At 42.0% G+C, this 13907-nt stretch overlaps 1 protein-coding gene across 3 annotated transcripts in view; it reads right to left on the bottom strand.

Annotated features, from left to right (window-relative positions):
* Positions 1-13907, bottom strand: part of ATXN7 (ataxin 7) — a 1461623-nt gene that overhangs the window by 863818 nt on the left and 583898 nt on the right. The window lies entirely within an intron of this gene.

Here is a 13907-nt window from a genome sequence, read left to right as displayed (position 1 = left end):
AACTCTTGCCCCTCTTCTCCTCTCAGTTAATTCCTCTATTTTTGTCCATAACATCTGCTCTGGTTTATATAAATATGCCTGACCTGTATATAAAACTGAAGGGGACTAAAACATTTACACTAATTGTACCTTACTATCCATAAACAAGAGCTCCCAGTTTTTTTCAGTTTTTGTATCATCTTTTTGTTTAGTCTCTTCCCCATATCCTTAGCTTTCATCTTATCAAGTCCCCATAAATATGGGTTATTACTGAAACAACTCATGCATGGGTACATAATTTACAGCTGTAGCTATTATCTTCATTAATGGTATATCCCAAAAAGACTTGAAACTGTCTCAAATGTTTCACAACTCTGAGGCGTCCTTTTCTGGATTTATCAGGTATAAATCATCATCTGCAAATAAACCCAACTTTTCTGGATTACCATATCAATTATATCCTTGTATTTCAGAGTCCCTTATTTTCTTTACTATTGTCTCCAAATAGAAATCAAATACTCAAGAGAGGACAACCCTGTCTGGTTCCTCTGTTCAAACAGAACACATCAGACAGGAACCATCCATCCTTGACCCCTTTTCACATTTTTGCACAGTGACAATCACCTCGGGCTAAGGTTTACACCTCCAGGTGGCTAGTCCTGTCACGCTAATTCATCAGTACTACTCACTCCAAGGGGCAATTTTAGAGTGTCCAATCCACCTGATGCACGTCTTTGAAGTATGGGAGGAAACTGAAGCACGTGGGTTTCCTCCGGGTGCTCCAGTTTGCTCCCACACACCACCCTCCCACTTCAATTATTGTATTTGATCTTTCATATACATCTTCCTAATTAAACTTATTTTTGTGTGAAGATATTCAACTGCTTTCAATGTTGCGTTTTTTCTTTCGGCTTTTCCCGGTTAGGGGTCGCCACAGCGGAACTCTGGTCCGCTAATGATTGGCAGTCGATTTTTATGGTGCCGAGGTGCCAGCCCGATGCCCAACCTTCAACAAAGGCACGCCCATTCACGCATGTCTTTCGAACGCCACTCTACCGCGGGGAGGACATGCAGACTCCACACAGAAGGTGCTCCAGCAGAGAATTGAATGGGAGAACCTCTTGCTGTCAGGCAACAACGCTACTGCTGCACCACCACGGCTTACCCACTTAAAATCTCAGCTTAATCTTTCGAATGCTCTCTTTGCATCAAGACTCGCCAACAACAATGGTACTTTCTTACATTCTGCTTCCCTCTGGATCAACTGTTCTATTAATGTAAAATATTTGCCTCCACTTCATGAAACCACACTGACTCCTATCAAGTTAGGCCACACCTTTGGCATTTGTTTAGCTAGTACAGACAAATACATTATAATCATAGCTTAAAATTGATGAAAATGTGTCTATATGAAGCTGGGTCTGAAGGGTCTTCACCATCTTTAGGTAATACAGCCAACACAGTTCTCTTTCAAGATGTTAGTGCTTCCCCTCCTTTTTAAATACTGTTAAATAAAATCTTCCAGAGCTATATAATTTTCTTCCTTCCTAGCTTCCAAAGTTCCACAGGAATAGCATCTGCTTCTGGAGACTTTTTGAAGGTTGATTACGCGTCACCATTTTTATCTCACCTCTTCCCATCTTAACTGTTAGTTGCCGATTCTCATCTACCTTTAACCATGGCATAATTAAATCTTCCATAAATATTTCCATTTACACTCCTTATTTCCACATTTCTCTGCTTTATACAAACTTTCCATAAAAGTTCCAAAATATCTCTAATACCTCTACAAGATCTCTCATTATTTTTCTTGTTATAGCCTCTACAAATATGGTGGCAACCATGTCTATTTTCTGTTGCTTACATAGTTAGGTTTTTGTGCTCTAGAGTTATTAAAAAAGAGTTGCGTAACAGCAATCTTTCTAAACTCATGCATACTGTATGATCTGGACATGCTCTTATTTTCTCTTTAGTACTCTGCATTTGTGCCTATTGTTCTGGGAGATTCCCCTTATTCTGCAAACCTTTAACTTTTGCCAGCCCCTCTAAGTAATTCCCATTACTTCTTAACCAACTCTCTCTCTCATTTCTACCCTATTTTAAAACTTCATTTTATCCCACTCACTAGCTATAACTTAAGACTTTCTATCTTCCCCAATAACTCTTGAATAATTTCCACTACACATTCCTTAATTTTAACAGGTTCTTGTCAAGCATTTTTGGAGATGCATTGATTAGTTTTTTCTCTCTCTGCATAAACATTATACTATAACAGATATCTTTCCCTTTCCCCGTCCAGGTTTCATTTTTTAACCTTTCAATAATTTCAGGTTTGTTTATTTTTTTTTCTCACTTCTTTTCTAGGTGGTCCAGTGTTCTTCATCTAGGTAATGTTTCTTTCAGATCTGGTGCATTATGGATCTTAAAATTATCATTTGCAGCTTTTAACAGGTTTTTGTTAATCAAGTATTTCTAATCCTTGTAATTTCTCAATCTTGTTACATAGACTTTTTTTTTTTGCATAAGTATAATACAGCATAATCTCGTCCTTATCTTAAACTTTATGCCGAGCTTGGCCTATCAGGGTTTTTTTTGTGTGTGAACTACTTCCTTCTCACATTGGGGGGGGGGGGGCAACGATGACTAGCCTTAACTAGTCATGTGACAGGGATGTTACATTTTTCTGTGGATTCTACTCTGCATTTTTATCCCATCCTGGCACCAGTTCATAAACAAGGAGTGGGTATTTTTAATTGTAGGACCTGAGCACCCAGTTGCCTTATTTTTTTGGCTTGCACTTCTTCAGAACACATAAAACAAAGGGTTTACTATCATTTAACTGGATCGTACAACAGCAAAATAGCGATGCCGAAGCAAAACCTCGAAACTGAAAATAAACAAGAATACACTTGAAGTGTGGTGACTACAAATGTCGACTTTGTCATTTTCTAACAGTCACCACACTTCCGGGGAAACCATTAGTGTGCGCTGCACAGTAAATAACCCCCCCTGCGCCCCCCACACCCCCTACTTAAATATACCAATTCCGGGGCACACTATAGTGAGGGAAAGGGTACATTTCTCGATCCTCACTATAGTGCGATCGGCATTGAAATGTCGGAACTGACAACGGCGAATGTTGTACTGCATTCACTGTTGTCAGTCCCATTTTTTTTTCGAATTTTTGATTCAGTGACAGCCAAATTCGAAATTTTGTCAGTCGCATGAACTGCGATGGACAAAATGATAGTAAACCAAACAAAGTCAATATTTAACAGGGTCAACCACATGAAGAATTAACAAAAGAAGAAGAACTCAATTCCAGCATCACTAATCTTTTTCTCTTGTTGAGTTCACCTTTCCATTAGGACCACTTTCAGTTCTAGCAAAACTAGTTATTCTCTTGCTCATTCGGTTTCTTCATTTGGATCATTAATGCTCTGCATGACGGTGGTTATTTTGCTTAAGAACTTGCATCTAAAATCCTGCTCTCTCCCGCTAACCCTTGAATTCCCACCATTCCATCATCCTTTTCTATTCCGGATTTATAACCCTTTACTTATCTAGATCAGCCTTAACTGTGAAGTTTTAAACTACGTTTTCAAAATAAGATAACCCTAAACCACGCTGTTCTACAGGGAAAATCAACTTACCCCACTTAACTCTTGTCCTCTTCCTCTCCCAAATAAATTAAGCTCTTTACCAGCCACAACTTCTACCCTGTTTGATAAAAAATATGGCTTATTTGTATAAAAGACTTATTGGAATAAAAACACTTTCACTGTTTGCATCTTATCCCCATAGCTATGAATCATGAGCTTCAAGTTTCTCACTTTGATCTTTTCAGTTTCTTCCCAATTATCTTTAATTTCCATAACAGAATCTTTTTTTTTAATCCATACAGCTAAGTATTTTACTTGATTATGTCCCATGGGTATTGCTGAGGCAATTCATGTGCAGCCAAAAAGATTTCAAACGGTTTCACAACTTCCCAAAACTCCAAAATGCCCACTTCTGGATATATCCAGTACAAAATATCACCACCCGTAAATAAAGCTATTTTTTCTCGGGCAACATACAGTTTTATCCTTGAATTTATAAATCTCATATTTGTGTTTGCTAATGGCTCTAAATATAAAGCAAATATGGAAAGAACCCTTCATATATCCTTAACATTGTTATTTTATCCAGAAATGCAAACGCTACCTCTGCCTTACTCATAAAAACAAAATACGTAGGAAGCCAAAGGGCAAAAAATAGACTTAAAACCAGTAAAAACACTTTGAAAATGACTCCCGTTTACTCAGTAACCACACAAAGCAATAAAAAGTAGGAATTTATTCATTCAGTGCTTTCATCTTTTATAGACTTCTTCAGAATAAAATTACAAAACAAAATTCCCAGAGTTATTATACACAATTAGTTCAAAGTTAATTACATTTTATTACATCACTTCCTGGGGTAATCTAGTCATTATTAATCAAGCAGTACAAAAAATAAAGATTTTCGTTTTAAAAGCATGAAATAAATACACACATTTATTAAAGAATATTCAAAATATACTTAAATTATAGCTTTTTCATGTCAAAATAGTATATGAATTGAAGTTGATAAAAAATACTCATTACTTTAGTGAACGTTATGACATTATATAACTGCTGCGTATAAAATTACTACCATAACATTTAAAGTTCTTTATACAGCATACCCTTCCCATGAAATTAACAAGTATATTCAAAGTTTTGCAACATGCAATTTAAACACCAGACCTATTGAAATTTGCCTGTTAACTCCTTGGGAAGGGTGCATTCAGCCATAGTTGCTACACCAATTCATGGTATTCAAGGCATGCTTCCCATTTCCCTCTCCTAGGATTAAATTTGGACCTGCTCCAAATACCCAAAATAAAAATGTCCCATTTTTGCAATTCTTTTAATATTTATACAGGGTACTGATCTCTATCTGCTTAGAAATTTCATAATGATGTTCAGAAATCCTTGTTTAAGGCTCTCTCCATTTTCCATACATAATAAAAGAAACCGATCTCACAATAGGCAAGATATACAACCTCTTTGGAGAAACAGTTGTAATACTTGGTCCCTTAATGGGCTTTTTTATGGTAGGGAAAGACACAATTTTGCAGTTAGCTATACATTTGCACTGATGGCAGGCCCACATTAAAAGGTACCAATTTTCCTTGAATTACTGAATATTTTCTCTCCTTTTTTAAGGCACTTTTCCAAAAGGTCCTTGATGTTAAGTGTTTTGCAATTAATTTGAAATTAACTGTAGAAAAGAATTTACCAGTTAAAGGTATTAGCCCAGAACCTATTAATACAAATGGTGTTGCTGGCTCTTACAAAGGTTTTAACGTATACAATTACAGTGGTTTAGAGCTGACCCCTGTTCATTCTTGTCTTTTTATAAAAGGGTTGACCTTTATACCTACTGGTAAACCTGATGTTAGCCAAATACTTGTAGACCTTTAACTTGGTGATTTTATATGGGAACCAAGGGCTAGCTGATTTTTTCTTAAATACGTCAAAGTATATACAATCCCACACTTCACTCCACTCTTACGAATTTTGAAGTCTTGGTTGAAAATGACAATAGGAAGTTCTTGGATAGTCAGAAAAAGTGGACATCTAATCTTCACCTGGAACAGAAAACAATTTTAAATTAATTAAGTTCCAAAACTAAGAATCATGAAACCAGATAAAGGTGGTGGGTGGTTATAATGGATTTTTGGGACTATGCAGCTAAAATGTTGGACTGACTTAATAGTAATTCTAGGTATATCCAAGTTTTAAGAAATTCAATTTATATGGCTTATAGGAAAATGGATCTGGTTATTAAAGACAATTTTTCACAAGGTATTGTATTACTGACAAGAACCTATGTGAATTCTTCACCAATCCTAAACTTATAATCTTTCCATATTTGGGATATCCAAGATACACAAGAACTTGGAGGATCCACCAACTCAGGCCACTGTACCAGCAGGAGGATCAAAAAAGTACAGTTGTGTACACTTACCATAAATGTAGATGTTCGAGTGTATTCACTGTTGCAGTCATTACATTTTGGTTATCTGCCTGCAGGTAGCCCTCAGCCGGCCTGAATATCAAAGTCTTGGATTCCAGCATCGGATGCTGTCTCTTCTTCCATGACGTCAGGTCATCAGGGGTATAAAACATGCAGCCGACGCCATTACATCAGTTATTCTTGCCCCAGATGTCAGGTGCCCCCATAATGGAAAGCAATTATATGTTAGGTTACACCTCCAACAAAAAGCAAATACACTAAACAAGAAGAAGAAAAGTATAGCCAAGAGAAGTCAGGGGGCTGGAGGGAGGGTAACCAGGACTGCAACAGTGAATACACTCAAACATCTACGTGTTTCACTGTTGCAGTCATCACATTTGGGTCGATTCCCAAAGCCAAGGAAGGGAGTAGGAAGTTAGAGAGCATTAGGACCAGCTACTAAGACCTGAAAAACTGCAGTGGCAAAACCAGCTCTGGATTTAGGAAAAAATAGGCATGTGGTAATGCTTGGTAAAGGTATGTACAGAGCTCCAGGTAGCAGCTTCTAGGATGTCCCTGGTAGGGACACCTCTGAGAAAGGCTGTAGAGGTAGATGCAGCCCTGGTGGAATGTGATCTTATCCCCCTGTGGGGTAGGTTTTCCATGGTACATGTAACAGAAATGAATGCAATGGGCTATCCATTTGGAAATGGTTTGCTTTGAAATGGCCTTCCCCTCGGCCCCTGCAGCAAAGCTAACTACCAGCTGCTCAGACTTTCTGGTAGGCTTAGTCCTGTCCAAATAGAATCCAAGTTGTCTGTGCATGTCCAGAGTGTGCAGTATTCATTCCCCTTTGTTTTGTGGATTAGGGGAAAAACGTAGGCAAAGGAATGGACTGATTTAGGGCCACAAAAGACACCACCTTGGGCATAAAGGAAGGGTTAATCCTGAGGGAAACACTGTCCGCATGGAAGATAATGAAGGGTTCCACTGCCATAAGGGCCTGTAATTCAGACACTCTTCTTGCTGACATGATGGCTAGAAGGAAGGTTGTTTTCCAAGAAAGGAATTTCAACTCAGCTGTAGCTGCTGGTTCAAAGGGGGAAGAGCAAGCTTTTCCAATACAAAGTCAAGTTCCCAGGCTGGAGTGGGAGCTCTCCTGGGGGGGGGGGGGTCTTAAATTTTTGGCCCCTCTAAGGAATTGCTTTAGCAAGGGGTGAGAGAAAAGGTGTGGCTCTGATGGCAGAGGCATGAATTTTAGTTGACGAGAAGGATAGGCCCCTGTGGAGCATTTCTGTTAAGTACTGTAGAATCTGAGGTAAGCTGGGCACTGTTGTGCCCATCCCCTGAGCCAGGCTCCAGCAACAGTATCTTTTCCACTTTTAAGCATAGGATTTTCTAGTACTAGGCCTCCTTGCCTTCAGAATGACATCCAATACCTGCTTACTGAGGGATGCTAAGGGAGAGCTCAAGGAATTAGGCAGGCTGCAAGGTTCAGGGTTTGAAACTGAGGGTGCAGAATCTGGCCCGCCTGCTGGGACAGCAGGTAAAGGGTCTGAGGTAGGTGCCATGGTTGTAGCAGTGCCATACTGCGCAAGAGGGGGTACCAGTGCTGGTGTGGCTAGTCTGGTACAATCAGTATTGTCCTTGGCTTGTCCTGTTTGATCTTTAGTAGAACCTTTGAGAGGAGAGGCAGAGGGGGAAGGCATAAACTGAGAGGCTTTCCCATGTGAAGGACAGGGCATGCACTTTCCAAGCTTGGCTGTGGGGAGTTCTTGTGCAGAATTCGTTCAACTGGTAGTTCTGAGGGGAGGCAAACAGGTCCATCTCTAGAGTCCACCATTTGTTCCTCAAGAGGTTGAATATTTTGGCTTCTAGTTTCCATTTGTGTAGGTCCATGAGATTTCTGCTTAAGTTGTCTACTAGTGAATTTAGTATGCCTGGCAGGAATTGAGTTTGCAAGTGTACTTGGTAGCTCAAGGCTGTGTTCCATAGAGCCATGGCTAGCCTGCAGAGGGGGTATGAGTGGGTTCCCCCCTGCTTGTTTATGTACCACATAACTGTGGTGTTGTCTGTCTTTACCAATAGTTGTCCTGGAAGAATACGGTCTTTGAAGGCTGTCAGAGCATTCTGTACAGCTAACATTTCTTTTTGATTGATATGCAGGTGCATCTGTCTCTGGTTCCATTTGCCCTGAATGCAATGTCCTGCCATGTGAACCCCCCATGCATAGTATGATGCATCTGTTAGGGTTTGGGTGGCAGGGGGTAGAGTGAAAGGGAGTCCCTTGTTGTGGTAGCAGGCCTCTGCCCACCAAAGGAACTTGATACAAAGAATGATAGAAATAATTGTTTCCAGGTCCTGAGAATGTTGACACCATAGGCTTTTTAGATACCATTGGAGTTCTCATATGCAGTCTTGTATATGGAATTAGTAAAATGCAAGAGGCCATGAACCCCAGAGCTTGCAGTATCTTCTTTGCAGATAGCTGGGGTTTTGTGGGCAATAGTTTGAAGTAGGTTGTCAAGTAAACTTGTTTCTCTGGAGTGAGGAATGCCACCTGGGAAGTTGTGTTCAAGCTTGCTCCCAGGAATACAATCTGTTGGCAGGGTACTAGGTGAGATTTCTTTTCATTGATGGTGTACCCCCAGTGAGGTTAAAAGTTTCTTTATGAATGCAAGGTGTTGTAATAGCAAGTCCTGGTTTTCTGCCTGAATCAGACAATCATCCAAATATGGGTAAATTTGAATATTTCTCTGCCTGCAAAATGCAATGGCTGGAGCTAGGTATTTCCTGCAAGATTCCCTTATTTTGATGTGCAGGTAAGCTTTCTTTAAGTCTAGGGTTGCCAGCCAGGCATCCTTGGCTAGCATGGGAAGAAGCCACTGCAGTTAGCATTTTTAAACTACCAGAAAGGTGTTGAGAATAGAGGTCCAGGATAGGACACCGGTAGTGGTCTTTTGTGGGTACCAGAAAAAGTCTTGAATAAAAGCCATGTCCCCTTTGTTCTGATGGGGCAGGCTGAATAGCCCTGATATTGAGGAGAGAGATAACCTGCTGTTGGGCCTCCGCCCACTGATTTGGGGGTAGGTCTGGCCAACCATTTTGCGTTGGTAGGGTGTGAAAGTGGAATCTATATCCTTGGGAAACTATGTTCAAAGCCCAATTGTCCTGGGTAATGAGTTCCCAGTTTTTTGCATGCAGGACGAGATTTCCTCCTAAGGGAGCAGGTAGTAGAGCAGGGCTTGGAAGGGTTAAGGTCAAGTCATTGTGTCATTTTTCCATAGGGGGGTGGGCTTACTACTCCCTGCTTTAGAAGTGGGAGCCCCCCACTGCTGAGGTTTGTGCGAAGCCCAAGACTGTAGCCTAGGTGGTCTGCTGTTCCTGGGTTTGGACTGAAATGGCCTAGAAGGGACTGGAAAGGACCAGTTCTTAGAAGGCCAATGCCTACTGAATCTTGGAGGCTGTACTTGTAGGAAATCTTTAACAGTTTGCATAGATTTAGCTTTTTTCTCCATTCTTTTGAGGACTACTACTGCTTTGTTGCCAAAAAGGCGGTCTTGGTTTAAGGGAGCATCCAGTAATTTCACTATTACATGATCTGGCAAGTTTTGTTCCTTAAGCCAAGCTTGTCTTCCAAGTACAGACCCAGTGACAGCAGTCCTGCAAGATGCTTCTAAAGCGTCAAAACCACATTGCAAAGTATGTTTACCAACTTGTTCTGCAGAATGCATTAAAACCTGTAATTCTTTGTGTTCAGTCCAATCAGGAATCGACAATTTTCTGTTCAAGTAGCCCCATAACATGCTGCTGATACTTTAACATATGAAACTGGCAATTTAAAGCCCTGATGGCCAAAGTAGCAGAAGTGTATACCTTCTTACCCCATCTGTCTAAGGCTCCAGAATCTCTATCAGAAGGGGTAGGATTTTTGGCAGCAGTAGCCTTAATGCCTTTTGGTTCTTGGGAAATGGTCTCTGGATCCGCAGAAGGATTCTTGAAGAGGAACTTGTGAGAGTCAGGTACTCTTAATACCAGTCAGGTTTTCTGGGAGCTGGAGGTAAAGTGTTTGGGGAAAGGCTAAATTCCAAGGAAGCATTATCTACAATATCCAGAACAGGAGGGGCCAGCTAAAGGCCTGTGTTGAGGTAGGAGTAAGAATTCCCTAAGCCTCTTTTTGGAGTCAAGAGTAATCGTGGCTTTCCCAGCGGAAATGCTCCCCAAGAGTATGCAAGGTTTCACCGAAAGAAAGATCTTCTGAAGGTGAAGCAGAGGGAATGGAATCCTCTGCATCAGAATCCTCATAAGTAGATAAGGGCAAATCCTGGTAATCAGAAGGAGCAGAAAAATCAGATTACTGATCAGAAGAATCACAAAGAAAATCAGTTCTAGATCTCAAGAGGGGGGAAAGCTGGCTTCCCCTAATCAAGGTAATGAGGTCTTCAGCCATTCTAAGCATTTGTTTTTTAGACATATGGGCCTGGGCCTGCGGTTTGGTCATCAGATTTCTAGGCCTGGATTAAAGCAATGGCGTTGGTTTATTATGAATGTCTGTAGGCCTAGAATACACCCTCAGAAGCCGGTGCCTGCACAGCGGCTCCGGACCCATCCAAGGTAGAGACATCCGCAGGTTCCATAATCAAAGAAGCATCTTGTGGCATACTGGACTCCGAATGGGTCTCAGTAGAGGCCTGCGAATCAGAAGTAGTGGGCATCAGGGGCTGTGAAAGCACCTCACCAAGTACCGGTGGACTGGCGAATAGTTTAACGGAAGCGTCGTTGACAGTTTTGGACCTACGTGGTCTGTCTCTGTCTTTATCCTTACTTTTTTCGGAAGATCGGTAGTCAGATGGCTTGACGAAGCCATTTCGGAGTACACAGAATGGGTATGAAAATAACTAGCTGCAAAAATAGCTCAACGATGGATAGTTTGGGTGCTGAATAAGGCACAAAACCAGCAACGAGGGACGTAGTGGTCAGGGCCTAAGCAGGGGATGCAGTAAGAATGAAAATCTCCATGACGTATTTGCTTTACACAGGTTTTACTGACATCAGTTAGAGCAAGAAAAAAAGGAACCCCAATAGGGTACTTAGCTTTTTTGAAAACTTCAGGTCTGAAACTCGAAAACAAAAATTTCAGGAGTCGGCTGACCAGCACTTACGAACTGCGTCTGCTTCGGGCACCACACGGCAAGAAAGACTGATGTAATGGCATTGGCTGCATGTTTTATACCCCTGACGACCTGACGTCATGGAAGAGGAGACAGCACCCGGCGCAGAAATCCGAAGACTCTGGTATTCAGGCTGGCTGAGGGCTACCTGCAGGCAGATAACCCAAATGTGATGAATGCAACAGTGAAACACGAAGAACATCAGAAAGATGAGCTTTTATTGAGGATTAGGACAGCCCATTATTCAGTAATTCACACAGTTAGGACAGGACCACTGGAATATCCACTAACAGTGATTGTAAATCCTTTTTAAGACACCAGATGGAAAACCTTTTCCATTTGGAAACATAGGATTTCCTAGTTGTGGGTTTTCTGGCCTCATGCAGAACTTGTAGCACACCCTCAGAAAAAAGGTGTCTGGAGGGAATCAAAACACTATCACTTACAGAGTCAGTTGTAAGGTTGACATCTGTGGATGAACTAATGTTCCACTCTCCTGTATAAGTAGTTCCATATAGTGAACTTGTGGTGATTGCCTTTGGCTAAATGCAGAAGGGGGAACCAATGCTGTCTTGGTCTAAAGGGATTCACCAGCAAGATTTTTGGTTGCTCCTGTTGGATTTTCAACAGAACCTTTTGAAGACGTGGGAAGGGAGGAATAATAGAGAAACATCCCCTTCCAAGAAAATGATAGGGTGTCCACCTTACATGTCAAGGGGTCTGGGACCTGTTCAATAGGGAGGCAAAGAGATCTACCTGAAGTATACCCCACTGATGGACCATGTCCAGAAAAACATCCCTGTGAACCATCCATTTGTGGGATTGAGTCATGGACCTGCTCAACGAATATGACACCGCATTCTGAGTGGAGGAAATGTAAACTCCAAGGAGGGAAATTTGACTAGAGATAGCTAATTCACAGGCCCGCAAGGCCAGTCTGCACAGGAGGTAGGACTTTGTCCCTCCCTGTGTTTTGACATATTGTCTGTAAACCATCTTAACGCCCCTGGGGACAGATGGGGTTTGAAGACTTGTAGGATGAAGATCAGGGCCCTCATCTCCTTTACACTGATATGCTCCCTTTTCTGGGCTGAGGACCAGACGTCTCTAACCCTCCATGAGTCCAGAGCTGCACCCCATTCCATGTCTGATGCGTTTGTGTAGAAGTCCCGAGTGCAATAAGGCGGTTATAAAGGTAACCCTGGATTCTTTGACACATATTGGATCCAGCAAGGTAATTCCTTTTTCAGCCAAGGCAAGAGTGGGATAAACTCCAGAGGGTGGGAGTGTTGTACCCAAACTGTTCTCAAAATCCACTGGAATTTCCTCATGTGGAACCTGGCTAAGTGAAGCATGGGAACTGTGGAAGCCATGAACCCCAAGAGGCGAAGATGCTCCCTGGCATTCAGGGAGTGTGGGAGTAAGAGGTCCTGGAAGTAGAGGTGAGGGACAGGACCTTTTCTGGGGGTAAGGAAGCCATCATCCTGTTTGATTGGATCCTGTAACCCAGAAAGATGTGATCTTGGGTAGGAATCAGGGAAGATTTCAGTAAATGATTGCAAATCCTAGACTCTAACAGTGGCACTGTGAAGGAGAGGTTCTCCTGGAGGATGTCTGGAGTCTGAAGGAGAAGGTTGTCTAGGTGTAGAAAGATCTGTAGGCCCTGCAGCATGCAAAAGGCTATGACAGGAACTAAGCATTTTGTGAACACCCTTGGGGCCATAGACACCCCATAGGCAAGGCACAGAACTGAAAATGTGATGAAGCAATAGCAAAGCAGAGGAATTTCCTTAACCGCAGATGAATGACAATATGAAGATAGGCATCCTTGATGTTTAGTGACACCATGAATGCTTGATGAAGGATAAGGGAGAAGGGTGGGTAAGGTTAGCATATGAAAGGTGGGAACTTTTAGAAAGGTATTTAGATGGGAGAGGTCTAGAATGGGTCTCCATGGGCCATCCTGGAGTAGAACCCTTTTCCTACTTGGGAGGTGGGCACCACATGAATAGTGCCCTGAGAAAGGAGGTTGGAAATAATTTGGGGAAAGAGTTCTAGCTGTTCTTTTGGAGGTTGTAGAATACCCCTGAAAGGAGAAGGAGTCTTCTACACCATAAAGTATCCTTGCAGGACGATGGAAAGGACCCAAGAGTCCTGGGTTATCCGATTCCAAGTAGGGAGAGATACAGAGAGGTGAAGAGACAGACGTGTTTAGACTACCTGGCTTAGCCTGAAATGGCTGTTTGTGTGGGAGTAGGGGAGTTTCCTGGAGACCCTCTTACCTTTGGAAGATTGGGGGCTAACAGACTTCTTAACAAAGGTGGTCTTGCCAGGATAGTTTCTCTGGAACCTGGGCATGGGTGAGACAAAGATATTCTTCAGGTCTTGCAGCTGTTTGCCCTTCTCCTGAAGATATTTGAAAAGCTCTGCAATTGATGTACCAAACAAGTCCTTGTTGTCCAGGGGGTCATCCAGGATTTTTGCCGTAATGTCATCAGGCAAAGGTTGTAGCCTGAGCCAATAACACCTCCTTCAGGACTGATCCAGATGCAGCTGTTCTAATTAAAGCCTCAACAGCATTATAACTACACTTTATCACTTTATGGAATGCCGTGTGGCCTGAGCTGAGGAGTTGAGCAAGGAAAGCTTAGCCTTAGTGGGAGAGTCAGGAAGCTCAGACAACAGTTTGCCAACATTTGAAAGAAGAGCCAAAGAGTGCTTGACCATACGGCT

Source organism: Protopterus annectens, chromosome 7.part0 (assembly GCF_019279795.1).
Source record: "Protopterus annectens isolate FY-2018-M chromosome 7.part0, PAN1.0, whole genome shotgun sequence".
NCBI classification, from domain to species: Eukaryota; Metazoa; Chordata; order Ceratodontiformes; family Protopteridae; genus Protopterus; species Protopterus annectens.
Note: the sequence above shows the minus strand (reverse complement) of the source record. Positions and strands in the feature narration are given on the sequence as shown.